The sequence below is a fragment of the Ambystoma mexicanum genome, chromosome 3q, assembly GCF_040938575.1.
Source record: "Ambystoma mexicanum isolate Mex_15411 chromosome 3q, UKY_AmexF1_1, whole genome shotgun sequence".
NCBI lineage: Eukaryota > Metazoa > Chordata > Amphibia > Caudata > Ambystomatidae > Ambystoma > Ambystoma mexicanum.
The window spans coordinates 98,744,156-98,764,024 of NC_090926.1; the positions used below are offsets into that span (position 1 = coordinate 98,744,156).

At 45.4% G+C, this 19,869-nt stretch overlaps 1 protein-coding gene across 5 annotated transcripts in view; it reads left to right on the forward strand.

Moving 5' to 3' along the window:
- The window catches only part of LOC138582170 (protein D7-like), a 1,409,716-nt gene that overhangs the window by 877,141 nt on the left and 512,706 nt on the right, over positions 1-19,869 (forward strand). The window lies entirely within an intron of this gene.

The following is a 19,869-nucleotide window of genomic DNA, read 5'->3' on the forward strand; positions in this document are numbered from 1 at the left end:
GCTATTGAAAACAGCAATCTCTAACTTAAAACCTTCTGTTATACCGGGACCTGACACACTCCCATTCATTCCAGCCTCATCCGGCCAATCATCAGAGTGCATTTGGGTTTTCTAGAAGACTAAGCACAGGAAGTTTCGGGCACCTCCCACACTTCCTGCCTACCCCAGACACTATGGAGCCAGAGGCGGGCTTCACTCCTAAATCCCACCAAAGGCAAAATGAACAAAGAAACCAAACCTGGTTTGGCGCGCAGAGAAAATCTCGAAGGACCTTTCCACAAAGAAATGGCGAAAAAAGACTGGGCGCCATTTTGACAAAGATGGCTCCCCCGGTTGCTTTACAGCTGCTGTGAACGCAGCCCGCGGTAAATGCACACCATGGTAGTTTAAAAGAAACCACTGCCACCAGCCATCAAATGAGAAACTAGACAGGAGGGATGCTAGGTAACCCCTCCATCACTCTATTGTAAGATAGTGTGTGCTGGGTCTAGAAAGTTACAATGGCAAGTAGTCAATTTCACTTTACTGCTCTGGGAAACAGTAGTTTATCCCAGAGAAGGTAGTTAAACCTTTGGGAAATCTGGAAGACTTCCCTGTGTCACTGCACTGAAGGTGCTGTGACACAATGTAAAAGATGCCTATGGAGTTTTAGACTCCACAACCAAAAGAAACAGAGGTAAAATTCACATTAAAATATTTGAGAGAGTGGGGGGAAAAAGGGTCTCGCTCTCTCCAGGTTAAAAAAAAAAAAAAAAAAAAATCAAAAAATCAAGTCCTCAAAATCCAGCAAAGTTGTCTGGGGGGTCTCTAAGGTGGAGGGAACAAGCACATTTCTGAGAATTCTCCATAACGGGGCCCACCACACATGCAGGCAGAGGCCACCATGGATGTGGAGGGAACCTACAGCGATGGCAGCAACACTGCATTTTCGACTGGCGAAGGCGACGGGGAGATATTAGTTACCCAAGCACAAGCCCCCGACTCCACTAGACAGGCCGGCAGCTCTGTTATGGGGACAACCCCCGTTGGCATCTGCGCTCACACTGCCCCTACCACTAAACACACCCAAGGGCCGTGAGTCGACTCGTACGTCGACCAAGAGCCCACACGCGACGTCTAGGGAAAGGTCCACAGAATCCCTGTCCTCTGGGCACTCAACATCACGCACGCCAGGCCCCGACTGTCGAAAGACAGCGCAGACACCGTGGATAAATCCATTCCCGAACGTCGGTAGACGAGACGTTGGCTCACTCCACAACCGAAACTTGACACTCCTTGTCAAAAACGGCAAAAAGCTCAAAACAGGCAGGAATGGCACACCTACTTAAAGAAAAAACACGTCCCAAAGAGCCTCAAGGGAAAAGTCCAAGAAGCATTCTTCAAAAACACCTCAACACCAGAAAGAAAGGTCTCCTACACCACCCAGAGAAAGGGATTCACATCCCCAGGGAAGGGACTCCTTGTCGGCAGCTTTAAAGAACAAGTACCAGCCCTTATATGGTCCCAGTCACACCACTAGACCCAATGTCCATACCAAGCTCTGCTCGATGAACATGAGAGGACATTGATGGGGGTCATGAGAAGGGTGTCATTTAACTTCTTTGATAAGAAGAACCCAGAATCTTTCCAAAACTTTCAGACCACCCCTCCCACTGCAGCTGCCTCTACTTCTCAGCGCCCTCCTAAGAGGTCTCATCCTGATTCCATCCCAGCAGGACCCACCCTTCATTGATCTGTATGACCCAGATACCGACACTGAAGACTACACAACTCAGGAGGGCAGAGAACAGGACTATGGTGATGAGGAGAAAGATATGTATAACGTAGCCTCTCCCGTCACCCTAGACCCCCCCCCCCAGTGGCAGATTCGCCAATAGACAACCAGCCACTACAAAACGATATGCTCATCAAAGCAGCTGAGCACTTCCAGATAAAGAAACAGACTCAACAGGACAAAGACTTTGTTGAGGATATTCTATGGGATGAGAAATCAGTCACGCAGTTAATTCCTATCCTGCAATCTATCCAGAGGAGGATACAGCCTTTTCTGTAAACACCGTACCAGACACCAGCAGTTAATCCATGCATCGAAAAGCTCATCCGTACTGCTCCCATAAACCATCTATATCAGGGGACATCTCAAACCAGACTCTCTTGTAGTAACAAGAAAGAGAGCAGGAACACCCTTAGCCTCTTCAGAGGCACCACCGGATAAAGAGTAAAAAACTATAGGCTATGGGTCAGAAAGTACCCACTTCTGCTGCCTTTCAAGCGAGAATCGCAAACAATAAAACACTTCTGGCAAGTTATAACTGCCATGAGAGGGATGAGGTGTCTGCATTATTGTCATCAGCTCCTGAAACCCTTAAAATAGGCCCTGGTAGCAGCAGAAGGCAGAGCACTTTCTAGCTGCACTCTAAAAAATAATTTAGACGCCGCTGACAATGCAGGCAGAATTATTGCAGAAAGTTCAATTAAGCGCCATGCGTGTCTACACCAGTCCTGCTTCGAGCAAGAGACTCAAGCTAGGCTTCTTAATATGCCTATTGAGCCCAATGTCTTCTTTGGAAAGGCTGTGGAAGACGCCCTAAAATCTGCTATGGCTGAATACGATACTTTAAGGTCTTTTGGGCCAATTTACAAATAAACCCCCTGGCAAAAGAGGCAATAATAATTTGTCGTTTTCGTGGCCAAAATACTCAGGTGTTCAAGCTACGGACAGAGTCTGGGATCGTCCTGGGGTAACAACCAAGGCCAGGCCTCACAAGGTTACCAAAGGGGACAGCACCGATCTCGTGACTGGGGGAGGTGGAGCCACACCTCCCAAACAATAACTATCCACTTCAGGTGCCCTCCCATGCCTCTCAAGTAGGATGGCGCATTTCAAACTTCACCCATGCATAGGAGGGAATCACCTGAGACAAATGGGTGCTATCCACCGTGGCGGGTGGTTATTGTGTGGAGCTAATCCAGCTACCTCCCGAACCACCCCCCGCGTCAAAAGAAACACTTGAATGAAGAACTTGAAGAGATCGCAATGCTGCTCCAAAAGGATGCCATAGAAGTCATCCCGGCGAACCTGGTAAACCAGGGTATTTATTCAACCTACTTCCTTGTGCCAAAAAAAATCTAACAATGCACCCAGTATTAGACCTATGCCCTGCAAACACTATGCCAAGCCACGGAAATTCTGCGTGACAACGCTGGAAGAAGTAATCCCTCTTCTAAAGCGAGGGGACTACATGGCAACCTTGGATATGAAAGATGCTTATTTTCATAGTTCAATGTTACCAGTGCACAGGAAATTCTTGCGTTTCAAGATAGTGAACCAGCGCTACCAATTCAAGGTGCTACCCTTTGGCATAGTATCCGCTCCAAGGGTGTTCACCAAGGTACTAGTGGTGGAGGCAGCACACCTACGCAGGGAGTCAATCCCAGTGTACCCTTACCTGGACGACTGGGGAAAACCCCCGAATTTGCAAGCAAAATGCCCAAACAATGAGCAATCTTCTCCTTTTTCTAATTGGGTTTCTCTATCAACGAGAAAGTCGAGCCTTGTACCAAACAAGACCAAACAGTTCTTGGGAGCTGTCACAAAAACAAAAGGTCTAGTATTTCCATCAAAGGAAAGAGTACTAAACATACTGCTGCAAATACCTCAGTATTTAGCCAGTAACCGGATAACCATACGAAAAGCAATGCGCTTGCTCGGTATGATGGAATCATACATTTACCTGGTCCCTCAGTGGTTGGCAAAATAGTGGTCTTGGGCAATCAGTCAGTGTGACGCTCTAGTGGTCATTTCGCCAAGACTATTACAAGCGCTACACTGGTGGACAAAGGAGAATCTGTTGAAGGGGAAAATCCTTCCACGACCCGGTGGTACCAGCGATTGTTACAATAGACTGTCCTCCCCTCCCCCCCTCGCCAGGTTGGGGGGGGCATCCCCTTCATCTCACAGCGCATGGTCTGTGGACTCAAATCACAGCACAGAACCAAATCAACCTGCTAGAACCTCTGGCAGTACTAAAAGCGCTCCAAGCCTTCGCAGCACATCTGACTAACTAGTCAGTACAAATTCTCAGACTGCACCTCTGCAATGTTCTATATAAACAAGCAGGGGCCCACACATTCTCCAAATCGGTTCAGGCTTGCACAGAAAATATGGAAATGGGCGCTCAAATGGGGCATGTTCCTAACTTCCCAACATGTTCCAGGGGAACGCAACAGTCTAGTAGACTCTCTAAGCAGAGATCCTCTACCAGAAGAGCATGAGTGCCTGCTCCACAGAAATGTCGTACATCAAATTTTCGCACAATGGGGCGACCCCTCACTAGACTTGTTTGCAACAAGAGAAAACAGTGTCTAGACTTTGCGTCCAGATTTCCCCAACCAGACTCCAAGGGGAACGCCCTCTGCATGAGTTGGTCAGGGAAATTTGCCTATGCTTTTCCCCCAACTCCACTAACGAGCAAAGTGGTGAACAAGATTCACAAGGAACAGATGACATTAATCCTTGTTGCTCCTATGTGGGCGAGACAACCTTGGTCTCCTCACCTGCACAAATTGGCGATTGTGCAACCCGATCAAGCTCCCATACCCATTGAATTTGCTCTCCCAGCACGGGGGGACAACATTACACCCTTAACCTCAATCTTTGAACTTGGCAGCTTGGCTCCTGAAGTTCATCTAAATCTACCTCAAAGGTGTATGGAAATTCTCAAGGACGCACGTAAACCAGACACTGTCATTTCGACAAGTGGAGAAGATAATTTGTTGCCAGTCAAAACAAACCCAATAGAATGTGCTCAATCACACATTCTTCGTAAACATGGTTCACTTATTAGACTCTGGGTTAGTATTTAACTCAATAAAGGTTCCACCTAGTACTTGCAAGGATCATGGGATACCCTTTGAGCATATATGCATCAATCAAGCCTTAAACACCTCAGTTATAAGATGACTTTCTTGGTGGCTATCACCTCCATAAGGATAGTTAGTGAATTGCAAGCTTTGTCAGTGTAAAACCCGTTCTTTGTGATCCACAAAGACAAATTAGTATTAAGAACACACACTAGGGTTTCACCGAAGTTCATTTCAAAGTTCCATGTCAATCAGTCCATCGAACTACCAGCTTTCTTTCAGAACCCAACAAGCTCAGCTGAGAATAAATGCCATACACTGGATGTTAGGAGGGCGATCCTCTACTATGTTTGACCACTGTCTTCCCTCTGTTTCCCCTCCCTTGGCTCGTTGTGCCTTGAAACACTTGTGTATAGGCGCGTTATAAATGCCATATCATGTAGACCAGACCTCTAAGGAAAACAGACCAACTGTTTGTCTCGGTAACTCCAGGCAGAAAGTGAGACCACATCTCCAAAAACGCCATTTCCAGATGGATAGTCAAATGCATACAGCTCTGCTACTCTCGATCAAGCAGAATACTGCCTTTTACACCAAAAGCCCACTCCACTAGGGGTACAGGAGCTACTTTGGCTTTTATCACAAACGTCCCACTGGACGCCATTTGGAAAGCGGCAACATGGAGCTTTGTACATACTTTTTTCAGCACTACTGCATTGACACACTCTAAAGCAGATTCTCAGGTGGGACAAGTAGTGCTAAAACATCTATTTGCCGCTGTACCTTCTCACACCCCGCCACCTTCTCCAAACACTGCTCGCTAATCTCTGCATAGCATGTGATCTGAAGTAGATGGTGCATAGATGTTTGCTTGGCTTTATGTCGTACAAATCTGCTTTACTACACCTGTACTTACGTTTAATGCGACCTCATGTCAGAAACAAAACAATCTGAGGGACCTCGATGCGCGAAGCACCATGGGTACAGTAGACGTCACACTAAAGATAGTATTACTGGCACGCCCTGTCGACGTCCCTTTTTGAGTTTCGAAATCAAGTGTAATACTCTGCAGCTTCCACTAGATGTCGGCCTATACATAGCATTTGAATCTAAGGAGATACATTACTCAGCGTAATCATATTTCTGATGCTTGTATCACATGCTGTGCATAGGCCAACATCTAGTGGAAGCTGCCAAGTATTGCTGTTTGCGAAATTCTAAAAGGGACGTTGATGGGGTGTGCCAGTAATTCTATCCCTAGTGTGACGTCCACTGTACCCATGGTTCTGAACGTGTTGAGGTCCCTCAGATTGTTTTTTTCCTCCATTGTAGATGGACGCCATTTTGCAGAGTTTTCCTTTCGGCATAACGCCATTGATATATACTAATTAGTTTGTTTCTCTTCCTATCCTTTATATTTTCCATCACTGACTATCAATAACATCAGACAATGGTGAAAAAAATAACTGTCTAAGACTCCCATCGACTGATCTGTCCGGCCTTGGAGGGCCAATTCAGCCCAAACAGTAGGGAGATGGAGGGAGTACATTTGAGAATGTATTTACCCCTTTTCATACATTATGCTCACCTACCTGCTGTTTAATTTCATTATAGATAGAACACCGTTCAAGTTCTTCCCTAAGTGCACCAAAAAATTCCCTTGGGTCAACAAGCACCTTGTGTGCAACCTTTGGCTCCCTCGGGATCACGTCGAAGGGACCTGTTGAGCCTGTAAGCTCTTTAAACCCAAGACGTTAAAGGACCATTTAACCAAGCGCTGGGCCCACCACGCCATGCAGGCCAAGGCTACCATGGAGGTGGAAGGGACCTATAGCGATGGCAACAACGCCGCATTTTCCGACGGCGGCAGGGATACTTATGTTTCCCAAGCGCTAGCCCCTGTCCCCAACAGACAGAGCAGCGGTCCTGTTATGGGGACTACCCCCAGCGGCATCAGCGCTCTCACACACTACCACTAAGCACACAGCCAAGGGCCGTGACTCGACACGCACGTTGACTAAGAGCCCACACACGTCGTCTAGGGAGAGGGCCACATGTTCCCTGTTCTCTGGGCACTCGAGGTCCTGATCGCCCCATGACAGGCCCCGATTGTCGAAAGACAGCACAGACGTTGTGCCTGTAGAGGAGGAGCCAAGTACCCCCACTCCAATTGCCCCGCCTACATTACCTGAAAAGTATGAACCAAAGTATGTGACGTATACTGAACAGTTAAACAAGCAGAGAAGAGCCCGGGCTCTGTGCAGTACCCATAAGAATACCTATGAGAATATGGAGGTGAGGTACCCATTGAGGAAACCATACCTGCATACAAGACAATATGATGGCCATTTGAACAAGATTCCTTAAGAAGCAGAGAAACTAAATAGCAAAGATGAATGGTGACGTCCTACAAAGTTGAATCGACACCCATATAGAAAGATAACCAGACCAGAGAGGCAGACTATTTATAAACCATCAAAAGGTACCAAGGATAAGTGACATCTTGGGATCAAGAGGAAGAGACTTGAGCCACAAGCCTGATGAAGATACTTAGTTTAAACGTGTACTGATGCAATGAAATGCAAGCGGCAAAGCCATCATGAAGCTAGCCACATGCTTTTAAATGGATTAGACCGCGGCAAGCGTCAACATATACGTATATACCTCTATAGATAGATCTAGACAAGTAAAGGATGAATGTTTCCACTAAGTATATAAGCAGTACTGAACAAAGCCAGAAGGCCTCATTTTAGTGTCGCAGTTGAGAAAAGCAATTGAATTAAACAGAATAAAGGTTCAGCTAAGGAGTTCACTGAGCCAAGAAAGCCAAGGTCTCATCAAACTGGAATTGGCTGACATTGGATATAATTAACGTGAAAGGACAGAAGCTCCAGTTGAGAGGTCAAGCAAAAACAAGACGTCAGGACTATTGAAGAATAAAATCAAATGCATGAAAAGGCTCAATTCATGGTGTCCAGTCACGTGATAGAAGGAAGTTGGACGAGCGAGATGATCACACCTACGCATGGAAGCCAGTTCGTGCCCATACTCCTTAAAAATTCTCAGAGCAGTACAAACTCAAGGTCAACTTCAAAGCACTAATTGACACTGACCCATTGAGGTGATGATGGATAATATGCTAATTGTTGGGAAGCTGGTGCTAAGACGAGCTCACCCGTACCTGGTTGTTCAGTCTGCGTGCTGCTAACATAGGTGGAAAAATACGGACGTGGGTTAGAAGCCAACCAATTGTAGGGGACCACATAGTTGGGGGTCCTATAGCTTGTGTAGCTAATGGGACGTCGTACATTTAGTAACAATCATAGTGGCCATTTTTAGGGAAGGGATTAGTTGCCCCACCTGATAATTATTTCTATTACTCTACGCAGATATGGAACCTATGCTTAGTTATTCACTAAGAACCAAACCCACCTCCCATTAGGTTTTTGTAGTTTGCCACGTAGGAGGACGTTGGTAATGACGCAGGTCAAATGTCAGCGATGACCAGTTATGGACATAAGAAACCAGCTTTTTTATGAAGTAGAGTCGGGTTATCGAGCGATTGCTGATGTTCGTCGTACTTCCTGCTTTAGATGCTTGACATTAAAACAGACAAACTTTGCCAAACTGTGTCTTGATTGATGGGCATGCACATTTTATTCAGACATCAATCTCCAGGGTACAGTTACTCATCTTAAAGGGCTGTTTGGGAACACCCAACTCATGCCTAAAACCATTACCAAAAATCAGCTGACAAGATGTCAGGGTCACTCCACGGCAGAAGTTTGATTTGCCCTGTCGAAATCGGCGAAGATGATGAAACAGTCGGACCAAGCCCATTTGGCGAAAAACTTCCCAAAAGGCTTAATGAAGGGGAAGGAGTCCAAGAAACACCTTTCTAGACCCCTCATAAATAAAGGTCCCATTCACCAGCCATAGAAAGGGACTCTGATCCAAAGCAAAGGGATTCAAATCCTCCTCCTCCTCAGGTAACAGTCACACCTTGAGATCAGGTACATCCACTGGGACCCTATGTCCATTCCAAGCTCATCCCAATGGGCATGTCGGGACATAGATGGGGTCATGAGGAGGATGACCTTCATAGCAGACCTTTTTGAAAAAAAAGATTCTTTCCAAAGCATTTTAAACACCCCACTCTGAAAAGCTGCCTCTAGTTCTCCGGCCCCTGCAGATGCTACTGCTTCTTAGCCCCCTTCCAAAAGGTCTCGTCCAGATACCCTGGCTATTCCAGCCTAGCAGGACCCCCGGTCATTGACCTGTATGACCCGGATTCAGACACTGAGGACCTCTACGTAACTCAGGAGGCTGTAGATCCATACTATGGTGATGATGAAGAGCAGGACATGTATAACATTGACTCTCCTGTCACCCAGGATCCCCCCAGTGGCAGATTCGCCTATAGATAACCGGACACTACAACATGACATGCTCATCAAAGCAGCTGAGCACTTCCAGATAAAAACACAGGAAACGCAACAAGACAAAGACTTTGACATTCTAGGGGATAAGAAAGCTGTCGCACAGTTCAGTCCCATCCTGCAGTCTATCCAGCGGATGATACAACCCTCTCTGGAAACACCTAACCAGATGTGGGCAGGTAATCCCTGCATCGAGAAGCTCTTCGGCACTGCTCCTGCAGACACCTGCTATATCGGGGGACAGCTCAAACCTGACTCTCTTGTAGTAATAACAAGGAAAAGAGCAGGAACACCCCTAGCATCTTCTGAGGTACCTCCAGACAATGAGAGTTAAGAAGCTGTACGTGATGGGGCGGAAAGTGGCATCTTCGGCTGCCTTTCAAGCGAGAATCACTAATACCACACTTCTGGCGAGTTATAACTGCTATAAGTGGGATGAAGTGTTGGCTTTATTATCATCGGCTCCTGAACCACTTGACACAATTGGCCCTAGTGGCTGCGGAAGGCTTGGCAGTTTCAAGCTGCATTCTAAAGGGCAATCTTGACATCGCAGACCAGGCGGGCAGAATTATTACTGAAGGAACAATTCTTACTTCATGTCGGAAACAAAACAATCCAAGGGACCTCAGCGCGTGAAGGACCATGGGTACAGTGGACTTCACACTAGGGATAGTATTACTGGCACACCCTGTTGACGTCCCTTTTTCAATTTGAAAAACTGTAATACTCTGCAGCTTCCACTAGATGTCGGCCTCTGCACATCATGTGAATCCAAGCAGATACAAGCATCAGAAATACAATTATGGGGAGTAATGTATCCCATATGCAGAAAAGTATTGAAGCCAATAGGCATACCTTTTAAAGACCCCTACAAGTTGGCCCACAATGTTGTTAAGCAGGGTCTTTTTGATGCCCATTTTCTCTAGTTTCTCCCTTTCACCACAAGATCGAAGGCTGATAAGTCTAGAAAGACCAGGTACAGAGGGATAATATAAACCAGGTGCATCATAATACAGTTTTGGTCCGCTGTTGAAGGTTCCGGTCTGAAACCTCCCTGGGCCATGTTCAGAATGCCTTTGAGGCTGAAACAATTGTTCAATTCTGTGATGATAAAGACTGAAGATCATCATCATCAGTCTAATTGACAGATTACAAAGATGAAATATTGGTAGGATATTTTTTTATACGGTGGATTGATCGTCAAATTCAGGTGCACTGAACACTCAAAGCAAATAAGCTCACTCAACCTATGAAAGATGTGTTGAGAAGTTCAGCTTCAAAGTCTCCACCCTTTTGCGTAACATTCTGTGTTCAAGATGGATTTCTAAAATCAACCCATGGAGGGAAGATTTTAGGGGGTCAACCTAGTTATGGTGAACAGGGAGACTGAGTTTAGCCCAAACAAAGATAGTGTGGAGAGCAGTCAAGGCTTAGTCTCAGAGCGTGAGTGTCCAGGGCTTCAGCGATTACACCCAGAATAACACAATAATTCAGCTTTCATTTAATTCATTGCATATAGTTTATAATACACCTTTGCAAAAATGATACACATTTGTTGGTTCAATACAGGCAAATGGATCAAGAAAAACATTAGAACAAATATGAAGGGAAATAATCTTTAAAATATACAATTCATAGACAATACGTTCCCATCTAATCACATTTGTTTTAAGATCGGTTTTAAAAAATTTCAAATTGCTAAATTTGCAAAACTGTTATTAAACGTATATCGTAAACAAACCCGCCAAAGAATTCGTAGCATAATTCATTAAGAGCATCAAAAACAATTACAAGGTGAAAAAGTATCTCTTCATCCTCAGCACAAAACCTACCGGTACGATGATTTCTCAAGATTTTCTCACTAGAAGCCATTACCTCTCTAGTGGGAAGTAAACTTAATTTAAAACGCAGCATATCGAATCTGTACTTTCTAGATGCATGCTTTTGTAAATAAAAAGGCAAAACATTAAAATCTTTGATTTCATATTTAAAATGGTAAAACAGATTGTAATCCATAGTAAAAGCCCGATTTTTGTTAGTCCAATTCAAAGCAAATTTCTTTTTAAACTCTTTGGAAAGACAATGAGATTATCGATCACGAGAAGTGCCTAACAACAATTTGCGTGTTGAGTGATTCCACTCGGACAATACCTTGAATTTCTGAAACAATCCAGGTCTTAAGGCAGAAAAGTGTTTTCAGGAGCCAATAGGAGTGATCTCAACAAATTTTATTTTTCTTTTGGTGATAAAACTTGAACATAGGGATCACACAGAATCAACCAAATTTCTTGTCGAAAACCATTATCGCCAAAGCATTTAACCAAATTTTCTTTTTCATGCTATCTAAATCGGACCACTTTGTTCGTTTACAAGAAATTACAACTCCTAAATATTTAAAACTTTGGACCACTTGCAAATGTACATGATCCAAAAAACTGTTAAATGTAATCTTTCTTACTTTATTATAGTTTATCATTCGCATCTTTGATTTAAGTTTAGGAGAAGGTCCAAAGATGAAAAATAAGCATTGGTGGCAGCCAAGGCTCTTTGTAGGCCTATATGGGTTAGATTGAGCAGAACATAATCATAGGTCAATTAGTTTATTTGTAGGTAACCCAGTTTAGGTGGATTACTTAAGATTTTACCAAAAGTGTCACCAAAGTCATTAATATATATATAAAATAAAAAAGGTGCTAAAACACAACGTGGCCGTAAACCACAATAGGTTTTAATCCACGCAGTTGAGTTACCACTCTGATGTAACCAAGCCTTGACTTCAGTGTTTAAGTGAAAAATTATCAACATGCTAATAATGCTGCAAGAACACCCACATTTGCCTAATTCTTCCCAAATTTAGCCCTGTTCACGCATTCAAAGGCCTGCATGAGATCTAAGAAGGCATGTTTTTGAAAAAAAATTTATTTTTTTTATTTTATTTTTTCCCCTATGTCCTGAGTTTGTGAAAGATGAATAACAAATGAATTGTAGGCTGTACTCCTAGCCAGTCTAAAACCCGATTGAAATTTATCTAGGCACCCTATCGTGGAGACCCACTGTTGCAGTTCCCTTAAAATAAACGCCCCAAAGATTTTACTTGAGGCGTCTAAAAGTGATATTGGGCGATACTTTCTAGGGAGTAGCCTATCCTAGAGAACAAGCAAGGCTTTTTTCTGTGATGCCGGCAACAAGCTATCCCTAAAAATATTCTGAAACAAGCACCACAGAATCGCCGCCCATGGATTAACTGTTGATTTTAATGTTGCATTTGCCAACCAGTCTGGGCCTGGGGCGTTTGAAGCTTTGCTTTAAAAACAATAAAGATCTGAACCACTTCTAGGTCAACAGTCATGTAATCGGACCAGCATAGATCAAAACATGTCTCTCTTCCATAAACTCGGACCCACAATATAATTTGGAGAAGTGGGACTCCCAGATCTCTGCTTGTATGAGCTGGGATTGGAGTGAACATTGAAGTTCGGGTTCCCTGACAACCTCCAAAAAGCATATGCGTCTATTAGGCAAAGTTTGCATGCAGTACCCTCTGGGAACACAACACACAACTAGGACTACAGGTATAAGCAAAACCAACCTTTGGTAGAAGTCTGTACCACACAGTTTTTGGTAGCGGGCTGAGCAGCCAGGCTTATCTCAAGAGGGAATGTGAGCTCGTAAGGGTGTTGCACAGAGGTCTACAATCACAAGTATTCAGATAGGCACTTATACTCAAGGGTTCTTGGTAAAACACTTCTTAATTTATTACAGTCAGAAAACATTCACTAAAAGGAGGCAATCAATATCACACGGAAATATACTACAGTACTTCACACCATTAAGGTTCTGAGGCATTTAAACCAATTTGAAGGATGAGCAAAATGGCATTCAGAGCATTTGTAGTAGGAGCAAAAAGGCATAAATTAATAAAATGATTAAGTTAATCTTAAACAGTGCAAATAGTTTGAATTCACCAGAGGAGTTGATTCAATGCAATAGGTAGGCCAAAGTCAATGGACTGGAGTCTTTTATAGGTTAAAAAAAAGGTTCTGGTAGTTAAACGGAAAAGTCTTTGCCACGGTTCTCAGAAGTAGTTCATAGAAGAAAGGTTCATATGTCGGGTCACAAGCTGACTAGGCCTGCAAGTTGCCAAAGTTTCACGCACTTTCACAGTGAGAGGTAAGTTCTCTCGGTCAAGTTTCCACAGTACCTTTATATTGAACAAAAAGATCCAGCTGAAGACTTCTGTTCCTGCAGATCTTGCTGTTCTTGAGCCTCTGTCTTGGGGGCAAGAGGGAGGATGCCGGGGACTCCTGCACGGGGACGGGTCACAAAAGCTGGCAAAAGCAAATCTTTGATTCCGGTAGCTGTAGTAAAGCACACAAACTGGTGTCCTTCTCCCTGGTTTCCTGCTGCACTCTGAGAAAAATACAACCATCTCCGAGAATCTTGTCCAGGTGGCTTACGAGTTGACTGCTCCCACCAACTCAAAGGGAGAAGTCGCCCTTGAAGGGCTTCTCTGTCGAGATGAACTTGGCGATTCGGACCTGAAACAGGGCGTTTCACCGGACAAAGCAATGGTCCAGGAGTTGCAGCAGCCGTCCTCATCCAGCTCGTCTTTGGTTCTTTCGTTCCAGTGGTCAACTCTGCCTTCCAAGCCAAGAGACTGGCCTTTTAAACAGTTTTCTCCCATTCATTCCAGCCTAGCTGCCACTCACCCAGCAGGGTGGCTGTTCTTGCCCGACACTCAGCCAGCCAATCACGCCACAGTGCATTTGGGTCTTGTAAAGACTAGAGGGGGTGTCTGTACTCCTGCTTTCTATGTGGCAGAGGAAAGGCACAGAGGACCCGAGCCAAGATTCTCTATTGTGACGTAGTTGAATAATCAAGGCCTAGCGTCTCAGGAGGTGATGTAGGCTGGTTCCAAAGTACAGTGTAGTCCCCAAGCACCCACAGAGGAATATCCACACACTGCATTAGTGAAAACAGTCTTTATATAATAATTAAGGTTCAAGGTTATGTACACAATCACAATAACTCACTTTGTGCTCAGTTAATCTACAATGGAAAATATATACAGTTCTAAGTGGTACCACAATTATTAGATTTCATGAAAGTGCATCAACTGTACTCTGGTCAAATGTCACACAAATCAAGTAATAAAGGTAACCAGCAATAGACATGGGAGGAAAGCAGTTGGTTAGAACAATTGGCAGAATACTGGACCCTACCACTAGACACAGGTCTGTGTGGAGATCCCTCCCAACTGGGCAACCTGTAAAATAAAGATATACTAAAAGCCCAATCCTTATATTGTTAAATGAGTCTTATTTCCTTCTAACATGTTTCTACCACCCCAATGTACCTGGAATAGCAGAGTTCCTCGAGGAGGTGTCGAGGGATCCTTCTTGAGTGACTCCCTTTAAAACAGGAGCCACGGATCGTCGATGGGCCTCGAAGGTGAACTTGGTGTCGATAATCCTCGCTGAAAAGTTTGATGGCGTTGAGGCAGCAGCTTCGGTCCTGGCAGTGCTCGTTGACGAGTCGAAGACGTCCTGCAAGGAAGAGGCGTTGCGGTGCACCTCGATGTCGATAGTTCAGGACCGCAAAGAGTCTATGAAGAGCTTTGGCCCAGCAAGGGCGTCGAGTCATCCGGTGTCTCTGCAGTCTTCGGGTGGCGGGAAACCCACCGGCGGATTCACCTTGGCGCGTCAACGGCCTCGACTTTCTCCTGCGCAACAAAGCGGTCAGTGGTGCGGTCGAGATTCCTTCGATTTGAATGTCTTAATCAATGGAGCATTGGGACGGCATCAAGAGGTCCCTGCTTCTGGGCAATACGGCTTTGACGGGCCTCCAGCGGTTATAGCAAACATTGGAACCCTGGTCGACGACAGTGGACGGAATGGCCGATGCTTTTCTTCATTCTCTTCGGCAATCCCAGCCTCCGGTCGGCAGCCTGTCGAGGGTCAGACTTCCAGGGAGCTTCAGCGAAGTTAGCGGTGCTCGATGTGGTCCCTCGGAGCTCGGGAAGAGAGTGCCTAACCAGGTCCTCTCTAAGGATCAGTCCCCGATGAACTCGACAGCTTTTGGATCGGTTCGAAGCAAATGCAGCAGCAAATCTTCTTCCAGCTGGGCTTCAAGGAGAAGTTTAAGTTTAAACTTCAGCTTCTGAACGAATTCTAGCAGTGAGAGGTCCCCAGATATACTGTTGATCTCCCATTCATTCTGCTGGGTCACAATCAAGCAACCAATCACTCAGAAGGGTATTCAGCAGTCAGCCAGCCAGCCAATCAGGCATACAGTGCATTCAGGCCATTCTCCGCCCTCTCAGACATTCACAACAAGGAATGTGTATTGGGACAAGTACCCAGCCATTCAACAGTACACACTGCTTTCATACCAGTTTCGGGCAGGGCTGTCTGTCGTGTTTCATACCAGAAACCAGACATCCACAACAAGAAGTGTATATTGGTCACACACTCCATTCACCCAGGTCCCACCCACAGGGTGTACCCACAACATAGTCACTGGGAAGGCTCCAGCCAGTCTGGCCTGGACTTCACTACACTACCATATATGGAACTTCCACCCAACAGCCAGTCAGGGGGAAGGGACAGAGTCAGGACTTTGCATGTCTTTGGTAAAACAAGGTAGCGGGCAATAGAAGACAAGAGGCCACAGCGGCCATCTTGTTTCCTATCCGGAATCAACTGATTCTAATGGCAGGGCCTGGGTACCCCCAAAAATGGAGGATACTCAGAGCACCTGTCAAATTCAGCATGGAGCTGCCACCAGCCCATTCCCTGCACTGTGGGCCACACACAGGTGCCCAAAAACATACACTAGGGACACAGGGTTGTACCCCCCTCCCCCCATGGGTGCCATAAGGGTATCCCATGGGTCTGTACACCAAACCACCAATAGGAAGAGCTGCACTGCCATTGGTCCCACATGGACTCCTGGGCAGAAAACAATACAGAACACAAATGAAAAAGGACTACAGGACAAGGAGAGGGAGGCCCTGTCCCTCCAATGCATTTCCAGCATCACAGGTCTCCTAGGAGACTAAGCACAGGGAGTTTCGGGCACCTCCCTCACTTCCTGCCCACCGCAGACACTCGGGCGACAGAGGCGGTCTTCAGTCCTGAAGCTTGCCAAAAGCGCAGGAACAAAGGGACCAAACCTGGTTTGGCGCTCAGAGACAAACTCTATAAGGACCTTTCCAAAAAGAAATGGCGAAAAAGACCGGAACCTGTTTAAACAAAGGGGGCTCAGACGCCATCTAAAAAAACATGGCTCCTGAGATTTTTGGCTACTGGTGTTCGCAGTCGGGAAAAATCATGGTTGTTGTAAAACCACTGCCACCAGCCATTTCGATAGAAAAGGGTAGCATTTGACTGCTACATTAGTTTCTAGACACATGGGATACTAGGTAACCCCTCCAGCACTCTATTGTAAGATAGTGTGTGCTGGGTCTAGGAATATGAAGAGACTAGTAAAGTCAATTTCACTTTACATTCTCTGGGAAACAGTAGTTTATCTCAGAGAAAGTGTTTAAACCTTGGGAGAGCCTAAAAGGCTTCCCTGTCACTGCACTGAGGGTGCTGTGTGACACACATGAAAAGATGATGCCTGTAGAGTTATCTAAAACTCCATAATCAAAAGAAATAAACACAGAAAACGAACAGAATTAAAAAGTTCAAAGTCCCAAAAATTTAGCAAAAGGACTGAAGGGAATTGGCACATTTATGAGAATTCTCCCTAACAGTGTCTTTTTGAATAACTGTGCCAAGCATGGCTTTGGCATCCGCAATGTACAAACCAAAGCAGTGGTTCTTTAACCAGTTTTTGTAATTTTGTTTTAGAGCCTTAACCTTCAAATTATAGGTACTGGTATCCTTATTTAGATATCTCAATGCTCTTTGCAAAGAACACTTCCTCTCAACTAATTTTATCGTATGTATGTTTGAGGCTGCTTCCCCTTAGAGGGGTTGGAAACCTGCACTTTTGGAGCATGCATATTTTGCAGAAATGTTGAACTGCTCTATCATAGTCAAATGGTTTTAGCTGCGACTCCTCATAAGTTCCCGCCATTAACAATGGCCTTTCTTTAAAATGCACATCCAGCCCAGGTTTCCACAAAAGTAAATTATCTCTTGGATTGACATCTACAACAATATTTACAATAAATGTATCAATTTCAAGTGTCCACATCCAAAAGCAGTGCTAACAGGCAATGATCGCTCAAATTCATGCTAATTACCTCCAACCTAGTGCATTTCCGGTTCAAGTCATCAAACAAAAACAGTCTAGAGTTGACTGTGTTAGACCATTGGACCATGTGAAATGAGGGGGCTTTTCATCCATAATGTTAACATTTAAGTCGGGTCCCAACTTTTCAATTCTGCTCTGATAATGTACCCGCTATTCTTTGCCATTCGAGATACATTCAATCTCTTTTGACCTATAGTGGCTAAGGTCTGAACATTCATTATTGAAGCCCCTGACAGTTGCCACATAGTTAAGAGTTTCATCCAATAAATCGACGTACGGTCAGACAAAATGTTTAAAGGATACTATATCCCCAGCTTTTGGGTTAAAGTATATATTAAAGATATAGCACAAAACTGCCCTGGGGACTTCACCAAGAATATGGATAAGCCTTACCAGTTGGAACACCTTTTCTGTTTGTTTCAACTTTGTTTATTGCTAAACCCATACCACACTTTTGTGCGCACAGAAGGCCCCCTGACAACTTCCGCGGGGGCCCTGTGTTGCATTCACAGACAAGACAGTAAACCCATCCAACGATGGGACCAATGTTAGCAATCTCTCCTGTGGGCACAAGAAAGAGTAAGACTTTAGAAACTCAAACTGTTGTCGGTGTGGCCTTGTGTTCCAGGATGGCCAACAAGCAGTGAAGTGACGGCTGAACGTTCCATGCCCCATCAAGCTTTGATCGGCAAAGCAAGTTGCAAATTCACTGCGTATCGAACACCTATCTAGAGCAACACGGGTGATATAAAGAGGAGCAGGTTTTGGGAGGAATAGCGGAATGGTGCCGTGGAGAATCATCTTGTGCAGAGATCTATACGTGGAGTTTCGCTGACCCGGACCGCAGAGGGAAGGCATACAGGGTCTAGCACAAACCCACAGTGGGCGGATGCGGATACAGGAGGTGCTGCGCCACCCCTGATACCACAAGGAAGAATCAAAACCCAATTGGGGAAGCTTGAGCACCCTGCTACCAGGAGGAATCGAAGGCACTGCCCGGAAAAGCTCAGAACTCTCAAGGCTCCACCTCGAATCAATGGAACTCTGGGCGTAGGCCCGTGTTGCACCACCCGGGAGTAATCCTTTCCCCCATAGGGACGAGACCTATCTAAATTAAGAGGTGCAGGAAAGGAGGAAAGCAATTCCTCAGTGGGCACCCTCAGATGCAAGCAGCAATTTCCTAACGCCTTAAATATATTCAGTGTAATACTGGTGTTTTGTGCAAGGGAGCAGACCCTGGGAGAAACCGCGGATAGTGACCAGATAAGACTAAAGTCCTGCCGGCACCTATAATCCCTGACCTGTATATCTGGAAGATAGCTGGACGACGTACAAGGGGCTCAGCAGAAGTTTTCGGGCGCAGGCAGACACAGTAGAAATCGCCCCACCCCTGCCAATGTAAGGAGGATCATTCTAAAACAGCCTGCGTGGCTCAGGCCCCCGGGGAGAGCCGTGGTGGAATAAAGATACTGCTTTGACGGGGAGTGGAGGGAGTGCACATATTTCTTTCCTCACATGGCGGGACCCATTCGAGTTAAGTGACTGGGCAACAAGGGAAGCAATACTCAGGTGAGCGCGCTGAGTGTGATTGGGAGGCCCCTCACACCTTGAGCCAGAGAAAAAACAGCTTGCCACATTACTTGCTTAGCTGAGGACACGTTTCGGTAGATTTGAAGGCCAGAGTGTAATTGGTTTAAAAGGAAATATCCACCTATCACAGAGCAGTAGGAACACTCTCTGCGTTAAGAGTCAATGCCAGGATCCTGGGAGAAAAGAAACAAGGGTATCTCCAAGCTCCCACCGACCCCCAAAGAAAACCCAATCAGAAGCTGCTGGCTCAGGTCGGGTGGGGCCAGAAAGAAACCAGACCATATAAGCGAGTCGGCGATGGCGCAGGGGGATAGCATAATCGCCAACATGGCAGCCTCAAAAGAGGACAAACACTCTGCCTCCCTGCAATTGCAATTTGACACTTTTACCGGTGAGTTCAGATCTGCCCTACCAGCTATGCGAAAAGACATAGCATCACTTGAGGAAAGAAAGGGTATAAATGAGAAGGCATTACAGGACCTGGCCCAGGAATCTATGAAATCGGATGAGCTTCTTGAGCCACTGACAAAGACATGCATAATGTTGAATTGCAATGTGAGGATTTGCAGAGCAGGCCAAGGAGGTCCAACATCTGTATAAGAAACATCCCAGAATCGGTGAGCGACTGGGACCTGAAGGATACAGTCACAGGAGCTTTTAAGGACTGGTTGAATGTGAAAGCAGAGGCAGTAATTCCTAGAGTTTGCCTGAA